The sequence below is a fragment of the Hylobates moloch genome, unplaced genomic scaffold (assembly GCF_009828535.3).
Source record: "Hylobates moloch isolate HMO894 unplaced genomic scaffold, HMol_V3 SCAFFOLD_6, whole genome shotgun sequence".
Classification (NCBI taxonomy): domain Eukaryota; kingdom Metazoa; phylum Chordata; class Mammalia; order Primates; family Hylobatidae; genus Hylobates; species Hylobates moloch.
Window position 1 is genome coordinate 98,661,403 of NW_026652281.1, and position 25,300 is coordinate 98,686,702.

A 25,300-nucleotide genomic window follows, 5' to 3' on the forward strand; every position below is an offset into this window, starting at 1 on the left:
TGGGTATAGTGACGTGGAAAATGAATAAAAATTAGCTGTTATAGAAACCTAACAATAAATAGATACATACAACACAGCTTTAGTTGTTTTTGTTGTTGTTGTTTATTTTATACTACTTTGATTTTGATTTTATTTGCATTAAAATAATATAATTTCTGATTTTAGTTTCTTATCCCTTCTCGGGGAATTCTCATATTTCCCATTCTCTCCCCAAAACATAAGTGCTATGGAAAGGGAACTTTTGATAAGGAAAGCTATTAATTCATTTATGTAGAATTTGACTTAAATTCTAATATTTTGATCAAATTTTGCAGTGTCTAAACAGTAATATACAATTGTTGGTTGAGCGATGAATGTTTCTCAAATGTATTTTTCTCCTCCTTGTTTTGGCTTTTCTTCAAGCACACTTTTCTACAGAGCTTTCTATCTTTTTTTCACCCATCCTTTCAACTATATATTATACTATCCCATGGAGCTCAGAAGCCAATCACCCAGCATTATTTGTGTAACTTTCGTTAATGGTAATTTGCTTAGTCCCTGCAGGCTGTTATAACAAAATACCTTAAACTGGGTAATTTATTAACAACAGAAATTCATTGTTTGAATTAGGCCTCAAAAAATTTATTATTTGAGCTTGACTTCCCAGCTCCCAGTTCTGGAGCTGGGAAGTCGGAGATCAAGTTGCCAGCAGATTTAGTGTCTAGTGACGATTCTCTGCTTCATAGATGACACCTTCAATGGGTCTTTACCTGGCAGAAGGAACAAACAAACTCCCTTATGCCTCTTTTATAAAGGCACAGATCCCTTCCGTGATGGTTGCCCTTGTGAATGGGATTGGCACCCTTTTAAGAGTCACCTTCCAGAAGTCCCACCTCTTAATAGCAACATACTCGTGATTAGAATTCATATACAAATTTGAATGGGACACAAGCATTCAGACCATAGCATTAACAAATTAGAGAAACATAAATCACCAAGTTGAGGTATACATTTAATATGAAATTGGTGTTAAAAATGTAGGTGGTAATAATTAATTACTAATGCTGTATAGTTATTCGTCTTTTTATTACCATCATTAGCGACTAAAATCAGAAGCAAAGAGTTCAAATTTCAATAAAGAATAAAAATCATATTTAAAATTAAATAACAATTTAAAAAGCCAATTAGTAAAACACTGGGCGTAACATCAAATTATGATAGTCTTAAAAGCTATCATTGCTATTTGGTAAAGAAACTCACACTGAATATCTAGTACAAAAAAGAAGACAGAATATTATAATCTCATGGAATTCTCAGATATGAAAGTAAGAACAATGCTAGAAAATAGAATAAGAAATTCTACATTAAATGGAGATGGATATCCCAAGGAAAAATATAAACATTATATTCTTTTTGACAATCTATTCCTTTCTGAGGGCTTATCCATATGGCATGGTGAAAAGGAAACTGGATTAGTTATTTAAGTAATGCAGAAAAAGAAACAAAAAATGGTAGGCATTGCTTTTATTCTGAATAATTTCCAATATATAATTCTGACAATAGTGTCTTCTGGCACATAGTAGGCATAGTAGGTGCTGGATATAATTCTTTTTCTTTCTTTCTTTCTTTCTTTCTTTCTTTCTTTCTTTCTTTCTTTTTCTTTCTTCTTTCCTTCCTTCCTTCCTTCCTTCCTTCCTTCCTTCCTTCCTTCCTTCCTTCCTTTTTTTCTTCTTTCCTGTCTAATATTTTTCTCCTGCAGTAAAGTTACTAATGATTTGTAAAATTATAACAAAACTGAAGTAGCATTAAATCAAATAGGTTCTACCAGAGTAATGACATCATAGCAGCTCTCTATTGTTATATTTTCGAAGGTTTTAAAGATTAAAATTAATATGATCTCATGGTTGAGTAAACAGAGACATACTAAAAACACAATTTTCATGGCTCTATTTACTCTATTTCATAATGTGGGCTTAATACTTTCTACACTACTCAGCTATGAAGTACTCATGCATATTTGATGGGAGAAAATTATCTTTATGAAGAGTTATGTTCATGATTTTATTTTGTTTAGTAGAAGTGGAGGTTCATAGATGAAAGATTTGGGTGTACAGAGCTAAGAGCTGGGGATTATATATATTTATATGGTCATAGTGGATAATACATGATGTGCCAGGACATAAATAACTTCTAATGTGAGGACTGATCGTAGGCAGTGGGCTATGAAACTATTTCAGCAGGATAGAACATATGCACATATATTTTTAGTGAAACCTGAATTAGATTGGATATCATACCTGTTTTTCAGAAAATGTCAGTAACTTATCATAGTGTTAAAGCACAATCAACTACATTATGGGGAAAACATTATAGCCTGTTTAAGAACTGTAACATTGTCTCTATCCCCAACCATAGTTTATTTCAGCTTTCTGGTTATTGGCAAAATATTTACCTTTGTTGTCTGACACAAAGGGAGGTTTGTTATTATGATTATTATTTTGAGACAGAGTCTCGCTCTGTTGCCCATCCTGGAGTGCAGTGGCATGATGTCAGGTCACTGCAGCCTCCCCCTCCCACGTTCAAGCAATTCTCCTGCCTCAGCCCCGCAAGTAGCTGGGATTACAGGCATGTGCCACCATGCCCTGCTAATTTTTGTATTTTTCATAAAGAGGGCGTTTCACCATGTTGGCCAGGCTTGTCTCGATCTCCTGACCTCAGAGTGATCTGCTCACCTCGGCCTTCCAAAGTGCTGGGATTACAGATGTGAGCCACTGTGCCCGGCCAAAGGGAGGTATTTTTATGACAGGAATTTGACCATGGACTTTGAGGTCAGAATGACTGTGGCACTAATAAGTCAGGTCATGAATAAGTTACTTAACTTCTTTAAGAGTCATTTAACCTGTTTGTGAAATATCAAAAAATTCACCCTTATTAGGAAGTAGTGATGATTAAGTGACATAATATTTGCAAAATATTGTCATTCTTTTTGTGCTTTTTGCAATGCATTTGCCATAGCGTGTTGTAATTATTGATTTACTTATCTTTTTCATCTGGACTTATAGCCCTTTGAGGAAAGAAATTGTATTTTTTTCCCACTTAGTGTCTAGAGCAATACCATATATGCACAGCAGGCATTCAATTATGTTCATAAATACATGGAAGTGGTGTGCATGCCACTGACTATCAGACAATAATTTTCCAATATTCCCTTAAGTTAAATTTCTCCACTCACGTTTTATCATATTTGTCCTATATGACTTTCATGCATCTAACTTTGAATAAACAATTTTGCTAAACATGTACAATGAGTAGGAAAGTACCATTAAGTAATATAAAAGTGATAGAGATTGGAGTTCTTCATCAGCTGCATATCTGGAGCTTAGGTGCATTTTTAGACCCAAATCCTCACCTTCCTCTGAATGTGTTCTCTTCTCCTCTCTGTTGGACATGTATCAACTGCTGCCCCATATTCACTTCGAACCCATCTCAACCCCTCTTGGGAGTATATCATAATCATTTCTTGACCTCTGATTTCCAGGTCAGTGGAGGCACCAGCAGTAGATCTTAGGCAGAAGGAGAGATGTTGGGATATTTATTCCCTCACTTATTTCCTTCTGGGTTTTGTGGTTCTTCACTGACCCTCCTTTGTATCCATCCAACTACCTCTCCAAATTCCTTTAACTGGCTCCTCTCCTTTTCCCCTTCTTAAAAAAATTTTTTTGATTTAAGGGGTAAATGTGCAGGTTTGTTACATGGGTGTATTGCATAATGGTGGGATTTGGGCTTCTAGTGCACGTTTCACCCAAGTAGTGACCATTGTAATCAATAGGCAATTTTTTTTTTAACCTTCATCCTCCTCCCAACCTTCCTCATTTTGGAGTCCCCAGTGTCTATTGTTTTCATCTTTATGTCCTTTGTGCCCATTGTTTAGCTCCCACTTATAAGTGGAATCATAGTATTTGATTTTCTGTTTGTGAGTTGTTTCCCTTAGGATAATGGCCTTCAGCTCCATCCATGTTGTTGCAAAGGACATGATTTTGTTCTTTTGTTATGGCTGCATAGTATTTCATGCTGTATATATACCACATTTTCTTTATTTAATCTCCTGCTGATGGACACATAGCATGATTCCATGACTTTGCTGTTGTGAATGGTACTTGAATAAACACATGAGTTCAGATGATTTTTTTTTTTTTTTTTTTTTTTTTTTGAGACGGAGTCTTGCTCTGTCGCCCAGGCTGGAGTGCAGTGGCGCAGTCTCGGCTCACTGCAAGCTCCGCCTCCCAGGTTCACGCCATTCTCCTGCCTCAGCCCCTCCGAGTAGCTGGGACTACAGGCGCCCGCCACCACGCCCGGCTAATTTTTTGTATTTTTAGTAGAGACGGGGTTTCACTGTGGTCTCGATCTCTTGACCTCGTGATCCGCCCACCTCGGCCTCCCAAAGTGCTGGGATTACAAGCGTGAGCCACTGCGCCCGGCCCCAGATGATTTTTAATATAATGCTTTCTTTTTGGGGTGATAGATACCCAGTACTGGAATTTCTGGGTCAAATGCTAACTATACTTTTTGTTCGGTGAGAAATCTCAACACTGTTGTCCGTAGAGGTTGTACTAATTTACATGTCTACCAACAGCGTGTAAGTGTTCCCTTTTCTCTGCATTCATGCCAACATCCGTTGTTTTTGACTTTTGAGTAATAGCCATTCTGACTGATGTAAGATGATATCCTACTGTGGTCTTGATTTGTATTCCTTGGATAATTAGTAATGTTGAGCATTTTTTTTCCTTTTATACAAGTGAGTGGCAAAACGTTGTGCTCTCTACTGCACGTAATCCAGTGGTACAGCCATATTCGTTGTTGCTTTTCTAAGTCCATCCAGAATTTATAGATAGCTCCTTTATTGAACTCCCTTAAAATTCCTCAGTTCCATATGTAAAACCATGAAGATAATTGTAATTAATAATTGTAGAGGTGTGGTTTTTGGGGGTTAAAACGATTATTTATATGAAGGGTTTATCATAGTAATCTAATATGGAATAAATGAGTTAAGGCATATAGAACACTTAGAGCCAGACTGACATGCAGTAACAGCTAAAAAAATGCTTCAAGATGTTGCAATTGTTATGATCAATGTATTGCACATATTATTTTCATCTCTGATATTTTACAGCTTTCTCTATCTCTTGTCTCAATTTGCAAATTTCCTGAAGAAAGGGTTCATGCTTGCCTTATTCTTCTATCACTACTGCTTATCATACGGTGGGGCACAAGGAACACTCAACATTTTTTTTGAAAAGCCTAAATGAATAAATTATTCACAATAGATTTTTGAAGAAAGAGCAAAATGTTTAGCTATTATGCTTAATTTAGTATTAAAGATCAATTCTTTACATTTATTATCTCTATTTCTGTAGAAATAAGCCACATCTTTGGAGAATATAACTATGGTTACAGTCAAGCATCTGGAACCTTACTGAGAAATGAAATGATTAGGATGATTATATTGTTAGCAAGCTTATACAACACCTGCTAATGTGAACTTGAGCTATGGGGCAGGTAAAACCTTACACAATATTCCATTATGAGTAACAAGACGTCTTTCAAATTTAAGTATTTATAGATCTGTTTTTCATTTTTTTCTTTTTCTTTTTTTTTTTTTTTGAGATGGAGTCTCGCTCTGTCGCCCAGGCTGGAGTGCAGTGGCGTGATCTCGGCTCACTGCAAGCTCCGCCTCCCGGGTTCACGCCATTCTCCTGCCTCAGCCTCTCCGAGTAGCTGGGACTACAGGTGCCTGCCACCACGCCCGGCTAATTTTTTGTATTTTTTTTTAGTAGAGACGGGGTTTCACCGTGGTCTCAATCTCCTGACCTCGTGATCCGCCCGCCTCGGTCTCCCAAAGTGCTGGGATTACAAGCGTGAGCCACCGCACCCGGCCTGTTTTTCTTAAGAACTAAATTTTTTGTATTTGAAACTGACTTCCTTATTTTAATGGTGTTTGCCTGTCACAATTTAACACCCTAAGAGATCTTCAAAACTTATTTTGAATTGCAATGCATTTATCAGGACGTCTACAGAATAAATACTTGAATAAATATTTCCCAGATGCTTAAACATGTAAGTTAAGAGCCTCAGTTAATGATTCAGAAATCACTGTTCAATTCTCAGGGTATGTATTTGTTGGAATTTCAGGCTCTGTATTTAGCCTATATAAGTTATAGCTTCAATAAATGACCTTATAAGATAGAACTAATGCAACCAATTAATTATTGTTGTTATGAAATTGATGAAAGCAGTATATGAAAATATCCTGTGTATATCCTATTATATAGAACACATTGAATTTTTAATTTACTATTCTTTTTTCTTCATTTTCTTAATAATTTAAAATAACTTACATAAACATAAGCCAACTTAATAGCAACAAAAAATAAAGAAATAAAACAAAATAAATGAACACAAACAAAACAAACACAGAGACCACATTATAGACCCTAAGGGGTTCTGTGGATCAAATTTTATTTATTTATATGCAGAGATATTGCTATGGGCTGAATGTTAGCATCCCTCCAAAACTCGTATGTTGACATCTAATCCCCAAGGTGATAGTATTAGGAGATGGGAACTTTTGGAAGGTGATTGGGTAATGAGGGCAGAGTTCTCACTAATGGGATTTGTGGCCTTGTAAAATAGGCCCAAGGGAGCTGATTCAGCCCTTCCATCATGTGAGGATGCTGCTAGAGTGCACCATCTATGAACCAGAATGTGGGCTTTTCTAGGTACCCTATCTCTTGATCTGTTTTGATTGTGGACTACTCCAGCATCCAGAATTGCGAGAAACACATTTCTGTTGTTTATTTTTTGGTATTCTGTTATATAGCAGCCAAAACATACTAAACAGAAAGTTGGTATTGAGAAGTAGGGGTGCTGCTGTACCAGTTAAATCTAAAGATGTGGAAGCAGCTTTGGAGCTGGATAATGGGGGGAAGACTCAAAGGGTTTGGAGTTTCATGCTAGAAAAACTCTGTATTTCTATAAAAAGCCTGCTAAGAATAATTCTGGTGAGGCCCAGCAAGACAAGAGGATAGCTGTAGAGAAAGCTTCAATCTTCTTAGAGAACACCTAAGTGGTTGTGAACAGAAGTTTGGTAGAAACATGTAGAGTAAGACTACTCTGATGAGGTCTCAGAGAGAAATGAAGAACATGTTATTGGAAACTAGAGAAAAAGTGATATTTGTTATAAAGTGGCAGAGAACTTTACTGAAGTGTGACTTAGTGCTTTATGAAAAGTAGAATTTGTGAGCTCTGAAATACAATATTTGGCTGAATATATTTCTAAGCTAAGTGTCGAAGTTGCAGCTTGGCTTCTCTTGAGTGCTTATGGTAAAATGTGAGCAGAAAGAATTGGACGACAGAATTTTTCATCATAAGGGTAGCAGAACTTAAAAATTTGGAAACTTCTCTGCCTATTCATATTGAAAAGAATGAGAAAGTGTGTTTAGGAAATAATGTCAATGGTATAGCTAAGCGACCATCTGATAAGAAAATTATTCAGACTGCTAAACAGCGGTCAAAACCTATTGTCCCAAATAGTGAAAATATGATACAAAAGTATTTCAGGAATTATCAGGCCTGCCCTTCCCATCACAGACCTAAATGTCTTGTCCTTGGGGACAGAATGGTTTCAGAGGAGCAGCTGTGTATGCCCCCACAACCTCAGTACTCATTTCCTGGTTCCTCCTCAAGGCTGTGCTCTCCATACTCTTAACACAACATTCTCTGGTTGCTTAAGGTTCAGCTCCAGCAGGTCATGGTGGCTTTTCTGAAGAGGACACAGGTGGTAAACCTCAGTGGAGTCTGCAGTACCATCTCTGCCAGCTCACAGAATGCACAAGCTGTGGAAATGTGGCCACCTCTACCTAGATTTCAAAGGATAAAGCCACTCAGAACTACTATTATGCAACTCAAGCAGACAGGCACCACAATGATGGGGCCACTAGAAAATTCCCACCAGGACAGTGCCTCACGGAGCTATTGGAACAGGACCGTTCCTACAACCTTATACTGATAGAACCACCAGTCTTGGAGAGCTATAGGCACATTACTCTAAGCGGTGAGAGCTGTGGCATGGGCTGCACTCAGTAAAGCAGTGAGGGTGGCCTTCCAGAGTCTTGAGGGCTCCATCCCTGCACCAGTATTTCCAGGAGGTGGAACGCTGAGTCAAAGATTATTCTCACGTCTTAAGATTTACTGTTGTTTGACCTGTGAGTTTCAGACTTACTTGGGATATGTTAACCATTTATTCTTTCTTATTTCTTCTTTCTAGAGTGGGAATGTCTGTCATATGCCTTTCTCACCATTGTATTTTGGAAGTGCTTCACTTGTTTGATTTCACAGTTTATGGGTGAACAGAAATTTGCCAGTATGAATTATACCATGAGTCTCACACAGCTGATTTAGATTATATTTATATGAGACTTTGAAACTAGACTTTAAAGTTTATGCTGGAACTAGTTAAGACTGTGAGGGTTATTAGGATGGAATGAATATATTTTGCATGCAAGAAAGATATTAATTTTGGAGAGCAAGGGGTAAGAATGCTGTGGTCTGAATGTTCATGCCTCCTCATAATTATACGTTAAAACCTAAACCCAAGGTGATAGTATTAGGAGGTGAGGCTTTTTGGGGAGATGATCAGATCATGAGGTCTCATTAACAGAATGAGTGACCTTTTATAGAGACTACAGAGAGCTTCCTCATTCTTTCTTCTGTGTGAAGAAGACACAGCAAAAGAATGGCCATCTATGAACTAGAAAATGGAATCTCACCAGCTACCAAATCCACCAGCTCCTTCATCTTAGGCTTTCCAACCATGAGAACTGTGTAAAAATACATTTCTCTGGTTTATGAGCTACCTAGTCTATGATACTTTTTTCTAGCAGGCTTAAAGGATTAAGGTATCTTTTTATTTTTTCTAATTTTATTTTTTCTGTATCCTTTGAGGGAAAATAGGTCAATTAGCAGAAGAACTTGTTTCTAGATCAGTCATTATTTCCTGAGTGACTATGGCTGAAATACCGCTATAGCCTTCAGTTTCCTCATTCACACAACATGACTTGAAATTGATAATCTCATTAAATTATATGAGTCTCTTCAATTTCAGTAGCTCTCTTGGTTTAACAATGTACTTATTTATTTTTGTCCACTAAATGTACTACTTATTTTTAGTAAGTGACCCAATGTGCAAAAGGCCATGTGGATGAGTAACTGCTTAAGGCTCAGAAATCTCAGCTTTGGTCATAGCTCTGCCATCAATTTTCTGAAGACTTTTGCTTGATTTCTGTAAACCTAGATTTTCTCATATATAACATAAGAGCATATGAAAACAAAAATTTCTGGTTCCTACCCACTACATTTTTTTCTCTGTAACAAACTATAACATTTTATAAATTTGTATTTCCTCAAAATATATTATTTCTGCTGTTTACAAAAAGAAGGCTTTTTCTTAAATTTTCCTCAGTAATCTGCAGTGTTAAAAACACATATTTAAAAAGTTAATGCATGTTGTCATATCAATCAACTAAAGGTCGTACATTCATACTCTTGTCTACTACAACTCTTTCATTCAAAACTAAAATAAATTTTTCCAATGACATTTTAAATATTTTCTTTGAGTAACAGTGGAAAATTTAGGATTGTAAAAAAAAATTAATCTTTATGCATTTTATTAACAGGCTTTACTTTGTAGAGCACTTTTAGGTTCACAGAAAAATTGAGTGAAAGATACAGAGACTTTCCATATATCCTTGCCCCTCACTCAACAAACACAATGTCCCCATTATCAACATCTCCCACCAAAATGACACATTTGTTACAATCAATGAACCTACATTGACAGATCATTATAACCCAGAGTCCACAGTTTGCATTAGGGTGACTTTTCAAAAACTCAATTAAATTTTGTCTCAAAGACATAGGACAAAAGGAAGTCCGATTATCTAGAAAAGTTTTGAACAGATTCAACAATTCACAGGGTTTTTTTTTTTTTTTTTGAAAGTTTATTTTACCAAGGTTGAAAATGCACCTGTGACAACCTCAGGAAGTCCTGATGACATGTGCCCAAGGCGGTCAGGGCACAGCTTGGTTTTATACATTTTAGGGAGACATGAGACGTCAGTCAGTACATGTAAGAAGTACACTGGTTCAGTCTGGAAAGGCGGGACAACTCGAAGCAAAGGTAGAAAGACTGGAAGTGGGGAGGGAGCTTCCAGGTCACAGATTGGTGATACACAACTGGTTACTTTCTTTTGAGTTTCTGATTAGTCACAGGGGTTGTTTTTTAGTAAACTGAATATATTTTCTCTTCTATTATCCTGCCATTTCCCAACCCAAATAATAATAAATCTCCACAATGACAACATAAAGGCATCTTTAATATATACGTAGACTCAATTTTGAACATTTATTAAAGAATTATAAACGAGATCTCAGGTAAATTATTTTTATTTTTCAGATGACAAAAGTAAACTGAGACATTATTTGCTATATACTAGAGACGATTAAGGATGTTCCTCTCCCAGAAACAAACCTAACACATAAAATGCTTATTAAAATTGCTATGGAGTTATAAAAATTAAATATATTTGCTCCACTTAGGCAAAAATAGAGCTACTTAACTAATGCATTCTTAATGATCATATACGGTTGTGAAGGTAATTTTCCATTTCTGAATAATCCTCTTTATTTATTTATTTTTATTTTGTTGTTGTTGTTGTTGTTGTTGTTGTTGTTGAGACAGAGTCTTGCTCTGTCTCCCGGGCTGGAGTACAGTGGAGCGATCTCTGCTCACTGCAAGCTCCGCCTCCTGGGTTCACGCCATTCTGCCTCAGCCTCCTGAGTAGCTGGGACTACAAGCGCCCGCTACCACGCCTGGCTAATTTTGTTTTGTATTTTTAGTAGAGAGAGGGTTTCATCATGTTAGCCAGGATGGTCTCGATCTCCTGACTTTGTGATCCGCCCGCCTCGGCCTCCCAAAGTGCTGGGATTACAGGCGTGAGCCACCGTTCCCGGCCTGTAAAGGTAATTTTCTATTTCTGAATAATCCTCTTTATTTTTTTACAATCCTAAATGCACCCAATTTTCCTCTTTAAAAGATCTATGCAACACTTGCCTGAACACTAAACCACTATAGTATTTCTGTAAGGGTCAACTGAAGAACAGTTATGGGAGACTAGTGAAAAGTGGAAATAACTTTAGAATCAATGATATAATCAGAAATCCAAGGATAAATAAATGCTATTATCTCTAAATCACAGAGAATTATACAGAACACAAATTGTTAGTCAAATCTGGAAGTCCGGTATAAGGGAAGATGAGAAGCTGGGGGCTGTGAGAGTAAATGGGATTTTACTCTGACCTGATACTGAGATGAATTTACTAGATCTCACTCAATATGAGTTTCTAGAGTCTATTTGTTTTCATGTATAAGGCAAGTGCTTTGAGTCTTCTAACTGTTGGAAAAAACAAAGCAAAAAAATAAAACCAAAATGTTTCGCCCTTCATGATGTATTAAAAGAAAGAAGAAAGGAAAGAGAGAAAGAAAGAAAGAAAAGAAATAAAGAAGAAAGAAAGAAGAAAAGAAAGAAAGGAAGAGAAAGAAAGAAAGAAAGAAAAAAGAAAGAGAAAAGAAAGAAAGAAGAAAGAGAAACAAGAGGCAGTAATAGGTCCTGTGCTGAGTCAGCAGTCCCAAACATTTCTATATTACATGTGGAATTCAGCCAGAACAGAGCTTTAAATATCTTTTTCAAAAAGAGTGACATAAAATAAAAATAATGAATTAAAATTGCTTCTTTCCTAGCATGACTGTTCATGATGTTTGTAAAAGAAATTTATGAGACAGACTCTCTTCCCAGTAAAATTTACTGATTAGTTTTTTTCTTTGACAAAAGACGTGAACAGAACAATTTTGCAGTTGCCTGAAAATAATGCTGGATTTATTGCCTGGTCAGAATATAAGAGAAATTTAATCATCCATAACAGGTGGAAGTGATATAGTCAGCAAAATCTCTTTCCCTAGTATAAATGAACCAGTAAAAACCATCTCACTACATAGACATCATTGAAAGAGATGGCAGAGGCTTGGAGGCAATGAAGAAGAGATAAAGCAGAAGACAGCTAGAAGATTAGAAATGGATAGAGGAGGGATGAACTGGAGTTAATGAGATTTGGCTTCTACATAGTTAGTATCTGTAAACCTGAAAAGCAACTTCAAATATGAAATCAAATTCCAAATAGAGAGATGAAGTAAAAGACTACCCCTCTAGAAAAAAACAACAACAAAAAAAACCCAAAAAAGCCCTGTTGTGGATGAAATTTTGTCCTCCCGCAAATTCATATGTTGCTGTCTTAATTCGTACTTCCACAGAATGTGACCTTATTTGAAAATAGGGTCATTGCAGATTTAATTAGTCATGTTAAGGTGAGGTCATTAGGCAGTTCCCTAATCCAATATGACTGATGTTTTTATAAAACGAGGAAATTTGAACACAGAGACACACACACAGGAAGAATGACATAAGATAAAGGCAGAGAATGGAGAGATGCATCTAGGTCAAAGAGTGCCAACAAACCGCCAGAAGCTAGGTGAAAGGCATGGGGCAGATTTTCTGTTTCACAGCTCTCAGAGGGAACCAACCCTGTAGATAAGTGGGTCTTGGATATCCAGCGTCCAGAGCTGTGAAACCATATACTTCTGTTGTTTAATCCGCCAATTTGTAGTTACTTTGTTAAAGAAGCCCTAGCAAACTAACATGTGCCCGAAACCTTTACTCTTGAATAATTGCTAAATAAAGCTAGCAATAAATATTTCTAAAATATTCGATTCCCCCATTTCGTTTTAACGTAAATGAGAAAAGTCTAGTAGAGAAGTCTAAACTTATTAAGAAATATTTTACTCCAGTACATTCTGAGAGCACTGACAATTATTTCGCAGTGAACTCTATATTTCCTGTTTATAAGTATTGAAATTGCATATTAGTTGCTTCTCCAATATCTGGATTTCTTAAATCCATGTTAAGCTTCATGAAAATCAAAGACTTTCTACCCTAGCATCTAGGAAAAGCCTAAATATGCAACTTCGCTGAATTTTAAAAATCGAAGTAGTTTAATGTGATCTGCATTAGAGCCAAACATTTCTGAGTTTAAAATTTGGCTTTGTCACATTCACACACACTTGACCTCAGTATGATCAAAATATTAGATACTGAAGATAAAATAGCTATTAGCTGGCTAAAGTATTAGCCAGCATATGGAAGATAATAAATAGTAGCTATTGGTAAATAGCAAAATGTAGAGGAAGGGTTTTATATATGGAATGTGTAGTCACAGAGTTGTATCAAATGTGATCATGGAAAGATGCCTCACTACCATGAACCTTGTTGCTCATCTCAGTAAGTAGAATGATAGTGTATGTTGGATTGTTAAATAAACTAGAGCTTTATCTGGTAAGTTATAAGAATGCAACAAGTTATATAAACTCATCAAATATTAGTTATCTCTCCTTTGATATATAGAATAATTAGATAATTCCAAATCTGCATACAAATTGCATACTACTCCCTTTTGAGAGATGGTTTTTTAAGCATTCTTGCTGCTCAAGTTGGGACAGTTGTCCTCTCCAAATTTCATGTTGAAATTTGATCACCAGTGTTGGAGGCGGGACCTAATGGCAGCTGTTTGGGTCATGGGAGACTATCCATTATGAATAGCTTAATGACCTTCCTGGGAGGAGGGTGAATGAATTCTCATACTATTAGTTCCCTCAAGAGCTGGTTGTTTAAGAGCTTTGAACCTCCCTCCTCCTGCTTCTCGCTCTTGCTTTCTCCCCATACCATGTGATCTTTGCACATGCCAGCTCCCGTTCCCCTTTCACCATGAGTGAAAGCAGCCTGAAGCCCTCACCAGAAGAATATACTGGTGCCATTCTTCTTGTATTGCCTGTAGAACCATGAACTAACTAAACCGATTTTCTTTATAAATTTCCAAGCCTCGGGTATTCCTTTATAACAAAATAATACGGACTAAAACATTTAGCTTTTTGCTTTGCTGGCTTGTGCCCTTATTGGAGAGTCTCCATTTCTTGGTTCTGAAGATCAAAAGATTTTTAGATATTCAAACCTTTTAATTAAGTCCCAGGTCCAGAATTAGGTGGCCCAAGCGAAAATGTGTTGAAATCAGTGTCCTTTATCACCAGCCTGGATTTAGCAGCCAGATATATCTTGTTATTTACTTGGCCATATAGCAAGTGCAGTCTTAAATCCAATTGACAAACCTCATGAAACAAGAGCTACCCTGTTTCTCCACTATCTCTCTTCCTTGGATATTAGGTCAGACTCATTGTACAGATTTAAAATATGGAGTAAACTGTACTATAAGAACCCATGATGTTACATGGAACCCAAGCTTTTGTGACAAAAAGCAAACCAAACTAAGAGATTCCGATGTGGTGAGGAGCCCTTTTCTACTGTCTCTCCTTGCATCCTGCATGACTATTTTATTCTTTACTGTCCAGATAAACTGACTTTACTTTGATTCTTTGTTTTATACTACACGGTGTATGCCCACACATAGTCCCTATTTTACATGTTGGATATGCAGGTTCCTGAAAAGAGAAAATAATCTCACTCAGGTCCAATTACCAAATAGCCAGTATGACTAGGCCAACTTGTATTAGGTTTCTAACTCTAGTTAAATTGACTGAGGATGTAGGACTGGAATTCTCTTTTAATGAAAGCTCCCAGCATCCTACTGACTAAACTATATGAATGAAGGATGGCAGGGGTAAAGATTTCATGAAATAAAGTCTGGGAAGGCAATCAATCAAAAAGCTGTCTGATATCCCTAGTCCCATTCTATGTCAGGGACCTTGTCCTTACTCTTAAGAGAATTGAAAGAGCAGTTCCCATGGCAACTCCTCCTCATGAGTTGAATGATTGATTTGTCCCACAACTCAGCTATTCTGTAACTTCCTTGTTTGGGCAGATCTCAGAGCTGGGGCTGACACCTACTTGACTGTTGGCATGTTTTTTCCTCCTAAAATCAAATTCTGAGTCCTGATACTTGGAAGCTCTTATTATGGCTTTTAGCAGATCAAGATGTCCCTTGGACCACCATGACCAACTTGTATTGTTGTATTTATTTTCCTTTTGGTGTTGTCTTTCTCTAATGCCTGATGTCTATTTTTCCAACCACAGTATGTCTAACACTATAACCTGCCTTTGTGAAGATAGCAGAGAAACATTCACATTTTGACAGCTTTTTTCTCTGAGTAGCCTTCAGAAACCCTTTTGTCTTCCTTGACACAATCTGTTGACATACAAGAGGAGACATGATTTTTCTCTCTCTGGAACACCAATACATTGGAATGGCTTTCCCGCTTGACAAACCTTATGGCAGAGACCAAACTCTTTGCATGCTGACTGGTCAGCACCGGTTATTAACCTGCCAGCTCAGTTCTGATGCCTGGAGGAAAGACAACAGGGTTTAAAGGGACAGTAAATATTCCATACAGCTCTGGACTAAACAGATTTGCATCATTGAAAGATTTATATTTATAGTAAACATAAATCAACTCTCTAAAGAAAATGAAAAAAAAAAAGATGTCTACATAATTTACTAGCAGACCACCTTGCATAGTTTCAAAGTACACTGATGTGATTATCAGAAGAGTCCTGGTGATGACAGAAGGTTTAGATTCACAGTGAGGATAATAATTGCTTTCAACACAAATGAGTGGAAGCATAAATAATGCAGTCTCAGGAGTAAACTTTCCTTGTTGATATCAAATATCTGGTCTTAATAAGACAGGGTAGCTGAAGGTGTGGGAGGAGGTTAATCCTTTGTACTGTAATAAATTAAAAATTATGGAGACAATATATTAAATGTCATGTGTGTTGATTATTTGTGATAAATATGCATTTTGATAGTTAAATGAATATAGGCTACTGAAAGGATTGTGACCTCTAGGAAATAAAAACCTTAGTGAAATTTTCCTGATCTTGGGACAAATTTGCAAATTAATACACTGGACCAAAAAGTAGATGGGAATTTAATGATATAATAAGTATTTTTCTAAAAATAGAGTGTTGGCTTCAGATCAACCCAATGCATCCCTTCGGTTTACCCTTGTACTCCAGGACCAGAACAGGTGAACAGAAAAGCCACACCTGTATTTTAAAATAACAGAGATAAGATACAGACTAGTCAAAACTAAAACCTGGCTAACATGGCTCATTAGATTATTTACTAATTTTCCCATTCTCTTTAAGAAGAAAACATTTATAATGGCTAGTACACTTCCTGACACATAAGTGATGCTCAATAAATATTTGTGAAATAGATTTATGAATGATTGAATCTTCATTATCGTCAATGGAAAAGTCAAGGTTTAGAGAGGTTGAGAAGAAGGTTCTCCTATGTGACCAGTTCCTAATTCTGCAGGAAAATAAAAACCGACATATTTTGAGATTTTACATTAAGCCAATTATTCCAGACACAATGTAAATAAATTCACACTTAGTTTTAAGAATAGCCTTTTTATTTTCTGTTTTATGGACAAATCAGCATTTTGTTACAATCAAGTAATATGCCAAAAAGATGACTTGGCTTACATGTAAGTTATTTGGGATTAAATCTCAAATAACTGTAAGTGTTATTCTGACAATATAATGATTTTTGAAAAAAATTTCAAGGTGTTTTATCGTAACATTTTGAGAAAAAAACAGGGTGGTATTACAGCAGTCCAAGGTGACCTTCTGAGCTGAAAATGAACCTCTCTTTTTCACTGAAATAAATGAACACATTTTGTTTAGTGGTTTAAAAGAAGCTGAGTGATTGAAAGAGAATGGACAATTTAAAAAAAAAGTGAAAATTCTCAATAATGAGGCAATGTATTTTTACCGAACACTGCTAGTTGTCAATTATGTTAGATTGTTGTGGGTCGTGTGAAAAATTTACCATTTATTGTTTACATCCCCAAAGAATCTGACAGGAGCATGTTGGTCCACTTCCCAACTATTGCCATTTTTGACATAACACTTACCCTGGAAAATACTTTCTTACTGACATTGGAGTGAATATCTACTATAATCTGGGAATGTCTAAGCATGAATATGTGGGATTTTCTTCATCTAAATGGTGGTTCTAACGTATTAGCAGTTTTTTTTTTTTAGACGGAGTTTCACTCTGTTGCCCAGGCTAGAGTGCAATGGTGTGATCTCAGCTCACTGCAACAGAGGTTACAGTTGCCTCCCGGGTTCAAGCGTTTCTCCTGTCTCAGCCTCCCAAGTAGCTGGGATTACAGGCATGCGCCACCATGCCCAGCTAATTTTTGTATTTTAATAAAGATGAGGTTTCACCATGTTGGTCAGGCTGGTCTTGAACTCCTGACCTCGTGATCTGCCCGCCTCAGCTTCCCAAAGTGCTGGGATTACAGGCATGAGCCACCATACCCGGCCACATTATCGATTTTTTGAACCTGATCTTTCCAGCCTACTTAATTGAGCTGGATCACCAACTACATGTTTTCTTCTATTTAACTGGAAAGTTAGGCTGAAAATTAGCATAGAATTTCTTCTTGACAAATATATAAAATGAAGAGGAATATCTCTGATCTTCCTTGAAATATAATATTTATTCTGTTCTCAGAACCAGAAAAGATATCATTACAATTCCACCACTTTTGTATAGGTAGAAGTTGTTTTCTTATATCATTGTTATAACTTTCCATTAAAACGGTGCAAGATTTGTATGTGTAAATACAAGACAAGATAAAAATTTATTATTGAATATGTCTATACTTTATTTGTAAAAACAATTTATTTTCTTCATTAAATAAGCAGTATTCATTGGATATCTTCAGTTTCAAATAATTTTATCCACAATGTCTAGAAAATTAGCCAATAATAGCAATCCTACTTCCTCTAAAAATACCTGATATTTAAAAGAGTAAATGTGGAAAACCATACTATATGACAAATGTTGCAGAAAATATAAGTCACCCCCAAATTTTGTCTCCTCTTTTCAATCAGAACATAATCAATGACTTTTATACAGATTCCATTTTCAGATACATGTTTCTACATCAATAGCTTCCAGTGAGGGAGATTCAAGCAAAATATGATTGGTTGAAGACTTTTTGTAACATTATCTTAAAAGACAATTACTACTGGCCTTACCCCCTTATTCTTTGTCTTTATCTTCTGGGTTGGACTATAAATATGATGGCGAGATTTGGATCAGACACATTAGACTATGAGTTCCAATTGGAAATAGAATTTAGGCTTGAAGTAAAAACAAGCTAGAGGATCCTGGTTCCATGAGTTTATTAATATTTCCAATATCGTCTTTGGACTACCTACTTTTATACTCTATGTGAGAGGAGACTAAACTATGTATTGAATTTAAGATTCTTTTATGTCATGACTCTTCTCCTAAGTAGTAAATTCAGTCCTTAGTTACAAAGGTAACTCTATCTAGGGATATTTTGTGTCTTGTCCTACACTAGATATTGGGAAAGTATAAACATTCATAAATATGAAGAAAATTTACTTAAATGGTATTCATCTAGAGGACCTAAACATTTTTTTGGTTTCTTTAGCACCTCAATTATTCAACCTTGCACACTGAAGAATACTTTATGATAATATATGTATAGGGAATAATAGCAGAGTAAATCTTTTTCATTTTAAAGTGTATTGGCTACATAATCTAGTACTATATAGTCCAATAAACAAGTTTAGTAAAATGTTTCTCCCTCTCCAAAGTCTAAATTTTATTATTTTATCACACTGAATTTACAAATTACTGATACATATTACAAGAAAATATTAAAGAAAAATACAGAGTAAAACATATTTGTTCCTAGGGGTAAGGGCTTATAGTGCCATGTATTATAATACATAGGTCTTTTTAAAGTCAGGAAGCCTCTGGACCCAATGGCCAAAAAAGAAGAGACAGTAGAGGGGGTGAGAGTAGAAAGAGAGAGAGAGTCAGAGAGAGAGAGAGAGAGATCGAGAATGAATGGAGCCATTGCAGCCAAATGAAACTGAGAGAAAGAAGAGAGAAAAGAAATGACCAAATGTCCTACTGGTTTTTTTTTTCCTTCAATTCATTGATAGAAAATAGGCTCAATGAGTAGCAGAATCCTTTTTATTTATGTGTGAAATTCTTTAAATCTTCATTCATCCTTAAGGAAAATTAAGGGTGACTGGAGAGAAATAGAAGCTTTTTTTTTTTTTTTTTTTTTGAGACGGAGTCTCTTTCTGTCGCCCAGGCTGGAGTGCAGTGGTGCCATCTCTGCTCACTGCAAGCTCCGCCTTCCGGGTTCACGCCATTCTCCTGCCTCAGCCTCCCCAGTAGCTGGGACTACAGGCACCTGCCACCACAGCCGGCTAACTTTTTGTATTTTTAGTAGAGACAGGGTTTCACAATGTTAGCCAGGATGGTCTCAATCTCCTGACCTCGTAATCTGCCCGTCTCGGCCTCCCAAAGTGCTGGGATTACAGGCATGAGCCACCGTGCCAGGCCGAGAAATAGAAGTTTTAATGTAACTCAATTTGTGATGAAGGTGGGACCCTTTATTATTTATTAATTCATCTATATAAATAAATATAGATGGCACTCAGGCTATATTGCTGAGTGAAGTCATGGAAAGATAAATTAATAAATAATGAAGGATTGGATAAGTGATGTCAAAATGCTGCACTACTAATTCTTCAAAAAATTCTCTCTATATTAATATATATACATACTACACAGACATCTATATACATATATACATACACTTGTATATGTATGTATATGTGCATACACATTTACATATGGTCGCTCTTGAAATATAAATATAATTTTAAATTTACTTATGGTAAAATAACTGTTGTTTGGTTTATGATTTTGTAAATTCAAACATATATATACATTTGTATCACCATCACCAGAAACAGAACAGAATACAGAACAATTCCATAACCCCCAAAATTTATTTTGTGCAGCTCCACAGCAAACACTACTCCAACTTCTAACTCAGGCAACCGGTGATCTATTCTCCATCTCTGTAATTTTATCTTTTCCAGAATGTAATATATTTGGAATCAGATAATATGTAACATTTTGAAACAGGTTTCTTTCACTTAGTGTAATGCACTTGAGACTGATTCAAGTGTTGTGTTTATGGATAGTCTGTTCCTTTTGCTGCTAGGTAGTATTTAATTATACCACAATTGGTTTATTTATTTATATGATTTTTTAAAGAAGCCCAAACACATTTTCTTGCTGTATTTGTGTTTAATTCTCCATCGACAATGAGGAATCATGAAGATGGCCTTCTGCAGGACAACATGGTCACAGGACTGAGGCGATGCAGCGGCACTGAGAAGGAGGATGAGGATCAGAGAGAAGGGGGCTGCCTGTTGCTGTTTCATGTTAGACACAAACTGTAACACAATCCACGGGCCTGCAATCTTCCCTTTATCATCTGGTAAACGATGTAGTCATCCACTTAATTCCGGAAGTCCTAGTTGTCCCTCAAGTGATGTTCTGCAGCTTCAATATTCAGTGGATCATCAAAATTCACAAGATCAGTAAAGAAAGAGTTTAATCCCCAAACAATATCCTTTAATGTTCTCGTGGGATCCCGGCCAGTGTAGTCAATCGAAGGTTCTCTCAGTAAACTCAGATATACTTCCCCTGTCTCTGTTATGTTGTGGTGCCACATCCTGGTCAGGCATTTCACTTTGAGAGGCGCCATGATGTACGCATGGGAACTTCAGTTCAAATGGAAATTTGCCACCCTGTAACCCCCTCATCCGGTTACAGTTAGCTGAAAACAATGACTCTGGTTTGGATCAAGAAAAGACACTTTACATGTAGAGGGTAAATTAGCTTCAAGTTCTGCAATCTCTTTAACAAGCAACTTGTCTCTCACAGAAACCTTCCAAGTGGAGTCGGACACAGTGGCTGCCTTTGGGACCCTTTGAACAACAGTTTTTGTTGTTGTTTGTTTTCCATGTTTTGGTGACCAGGATAATGCTTCCATAAACATCCATGTTGCAGATTATTGTTTGAATACGAATAGACATTTCTCTAGGGTAAACACCTAGAAGTGGGTTGCTGAGTCCTGTGGTCAGTGTATGCTTTTTTTTTTTGAGACGGAGTCTCACCCTGTCGCCCAGGCTGGAGTGCAGTGGCATGATCTTGGCTCACTGCAAGCTCCGCCTCCCAGGTTCACGCCATTTTCCTGTCTCAGCCTCGCGAGTAGCTGGGACTACAGGTGCCCACCACCACTCCCGGCTAATTTTTGTATTTTTAGTACAGACGGGGTTTCACCATAATTGGCCAGGCTGGTCTTGAACTCCTCACCTTGTGATCTGCCCACCTCAGCCTCCCAAAGTGCTGGGATTACAGGCGTGAGCCACTGCGCCTGGCCCGGTGTATGCTTTTTAATAAGAAAATACCTGCTGGTCACGCAGTGGCTCACGCCTTTAATCCCAGCACTTTGTGAGGCCCAGGTGCGCGGATTATGAGGTCAGGAGATTGAGACCATCCTGGCTAACACGGTGAAACCCTGTCTCTACTAAAAATGCAAAACAATTAGCCAGGTGTGGTGGCACGCACCTGTAGTCCCAGCTACTTGGGAGGCTGAGGCAGGAGAATTGCTTGAACCAGGAGGCGGATGTTGCAGTGAGCCGAGATAGGCCATTGCACTCCAACCTGGGCAACAGAGCGAGATTCTATCTCCAAAAAAAAAAAAAAAAAAAAAATACCAGACGGTTTTCCAGAGAGACTGAACCATTTTGCATTCTCACCATCAACCATCAATTTTATCAATTTTTAAGAGTTCCAATAACTCTCTATCCTTGACAGCACTTAGTATTGTCATATTGTTATCTTTTAAATTTATTTTAGCAATTCTAATAGGTGTGCATTTCTATGTCATTCTTGTTTTAATTTGCATTTCCTTAATGACTCATTGATGTTGAACATCTTTTCATGCACATATTTGCTACCACTATATTCTTTGCAGTGCAATGTCTGTTCACATATTTTGCCCGTTAAAGTTGGGAAGTTATTTGTTTTCTTGTTTGTTTTCTCTTTATGTTTCCCAAATACAAGTTTTTTGTTAGGTACGTGACTTGAACCTTTTTTTCAGTTTGTGGCTTATCTGTTCATGTTTCAACAGTGTCTTTCACAAAACAAACTTTTAAAGTTTTATGAAGTTCAATTAGTTTTCATTAATCATGATTTTGGTTTCTTTAATAACATTTTGTCTAATTCAAGGTCCCCCAAATTTTTTTAATGTTTTCATCCAAAATTTATTTTTGAAATAGATTTATCCTTTACATTTAACTCCATGATCCATTTAGAATTAATTTTTATACAAAATATAAAGTTTAAGTCAAGCTCTTTTTTTGGCATATAAATGTCCAATTATTTCAGAAATATTTGATGAAAAGACTGTGCTTTCTCCAATGAATTGCCTTTGCAACTTTTTCAAAAATTATTTGACCATATTTATTTATATTTCTGCACTGTCTTTCTATTTAAATTTTTAAACTGTATGCAATAAAACAAAAGCTGGCTTTGCAAAGTCACTTTAAGTAAAATATTTAAAAATATATATATAAAACCCTATGTACCCATTATTTTTCCCTCTCTACATTTACTCAGATATTTACCTTCTTTTTCTTTGGTTCTTCATTCATTACCATTTCTCTTCCATTTGCATTTTTAAAGCATGTTTATGGGTGACAAATTGTCTTAATTTTCTTTCATCTGAGATTGTGTTTCACTTTTGATCCTGAAAGATAGTTTTGCTTGATAAGAATTCTCAGTTTACTTTTAGCTTCTCCTCTCAGCACTTTAACAATACTATTCCACTCTCTTGCCACCTCCATCGGTTCCGATTAGAAACCTGCAGGTATTTGAATTATTTCTCCCTCTATGCAATGTGTGGTTTTTCTCTGGCTGCTTTTAAGACTTATCCTTTATCTTTGGTTTTCAAGAGTTTCATTATAGTGCCCCAGAATGGTTTGATTTCTGCTTATTCTGCTTGGAGTTGGCTGAGTGTTTTGGATCTGTAAATTTATGTCTTTTATTAAATTTGTAAGGCAGTCAACCATTGTTTATTTAAATATTTTGTCAGTATCTATGTCTTTTTATCTTTGCTATTAGTCCCTAAGGACACAAATGTTAGCATTTCTGATACTGTCACACAGAGATTGCTAAAATTATTTTTATTTTGTTTTAATCTTTTTTCTCCCTGATGTTCAAACATGATAATCTCTATTGATCTATTTTCATGTCTAGTGATCTTATGTTACATCTACCCTATTATCGAGCTCTTTCAGTAATTAAAACAATTTCTCTTATTGAGTTTTTTGGTTCCAAAATTTTTATTTTAAAGATTATATTTGTTTTCCAAATTTTCTGTATTTTTATTCATTTGAAGACTGTGATTATCTCATGGAACATAATCATAACAGATGCTTTAAAGTTGTTATGAGATTCTGCATCTTATTACAGCTTTGTAGACAGCTACTTTCTTCTTTAAAAAACAGTCAAACTACTTTGATTAAGACCACAAATTCTGAACCACCTTTTTTCAGAACCATAGTTTTAATAACGGTTTAATTTTCAAAGCCTTTGCTGCATAATTCTGGTACATTCAGTGTGTGAAAGATCTAAGGTTCATTACGGATTTGGAAGTGATCCAGACTTATATTTAGTCTTAACCTTTGTATTGTTAATTCTGATCAGTTCCACACGTGATCAGTTCAAAGTACAGCCCAAAACCTTATGTGTACATAAATTCAAAGTATCTCTTTTTTCCCACACCCTGTAATCTCCATGCTCTTGAATTTCCAGGGGCCCCTGTCCTGCTGTTGCAGATAGTAAACCTGAAGTTTTAGGGTACCCATTCTATTGCACACATCCTATGACCAGGTTAATGTTAGTGTAAAACAGCAAGATAAAAGAGTCTGCAAAGCTGCTGCTGTTGCCACTGCCACTTCCACCTCTTTTGCCTCTGCTGCTTCCATCATAAGCATCCAGTTTGTTTCTGGAATTTGTCTAGCATGATGCTAGAAGAATTGAAAAAGCTTCATCCTTTAACCATCCACACCAAGATCTGAGCCTTTTGTCTAGACAAAGTGTGTGTGTGTTTTTTTCTTCTTAGAACTCTTTCTATCTATATCCATCAGCAATTCTGAGATAACGTGTTCTAGTCAAGAAGATACCGAAGAAAAAATGAGCAAAAAAATAATAATAATAACAAAAACACACAGCAAATCAAGACAGCAGCAAAAAGCGAAACAAAACAAAACAAAAAACCACAAACGGAAATTTACCACTATATGGTCATTTGAGGGTGGTGGTGATTTCCCTACCCTATGTGCCAGCTCTTACCTACTGCTCAGAGCCCTCTGATAGACATTTTACTTGTTTTTTTTTTTTTTTTTTCTAGTATTCTTGGTAGTAATCAGTTAGCAAGATGAGCTAGATGTGCATATTCCATCTTAATTGGAACTGGAAATTTCCTGCACCAACAATTTTTAAGAATCTCAGGGTCCGGTGGGCCATTATTATTGACATGAGAGACATATATTTAAGAGAGGTGAGAAGAACACATTATTTTCAACATTTTGAAAAAGAATATTCTATATTGCTAATTAGAACTCTATAATTTGATTACTGGAAAGAAAATAGAAAGTCATTTACTTAGAGATGGCATGTAAAGACTCCTTGCTAGTGAAGGATAAAAAATGAAATGAGAAGAGGAGAGAGAGAGAGAGAAAGAAAGAGACAGGGACAGAGAAAGAGATACTATTCTACACATGAATTTCCAGAAGTTAGTAAAAAATATTTCTCACTTATTTATTTTTATAAGTAACATTTTTCTTGGTATAACATATTTTATGTTCAAGCAACTTATATGTGTTTGTGTGTGTGTCTTAATTTTTTGAACTGTAGAAAAGCAAATGTTGGATAATTGATCTAGGTTTGTAACCAAGAAAGACTAAGATGTCAACACAACATAATAACCACATACTTGGAGAAATAAATTATGAGTATTATGGCTAAATTGAAAATTATGATCCAAGGTTTTCATAAGCCACTGTTGACTCAGAAGATGGTGGATAAGATGAGATAAGGGTTAGAAAGCATTGTCACAGGGAAACCAAAGGAAAACAGTTCTGGTGTCAGTCTAGTCAAGGAGAAAGTTGTCATGTTAAATAAACACAAATGCCTCTAAAAGCAGAGTCCCAGGATC

At 36.3% G+C, this 25,300-nt stretch overlaps 1 pseudogene; it reads right to left on the reverse strand.

Moving 5' to 3' along the window:
- Window positions 1-20,449: 20,449 nt before the first annotated feature.
- On the reverse strand, window positions 20,450-21,073 carry LOC116470604 (NEDD8-conjugating enzyme UBE2F-like; annotated as a pseudogene).
- Between the last annotated feature and the right edge of the window lie 4,227 nt (window positions 21,074-25,300).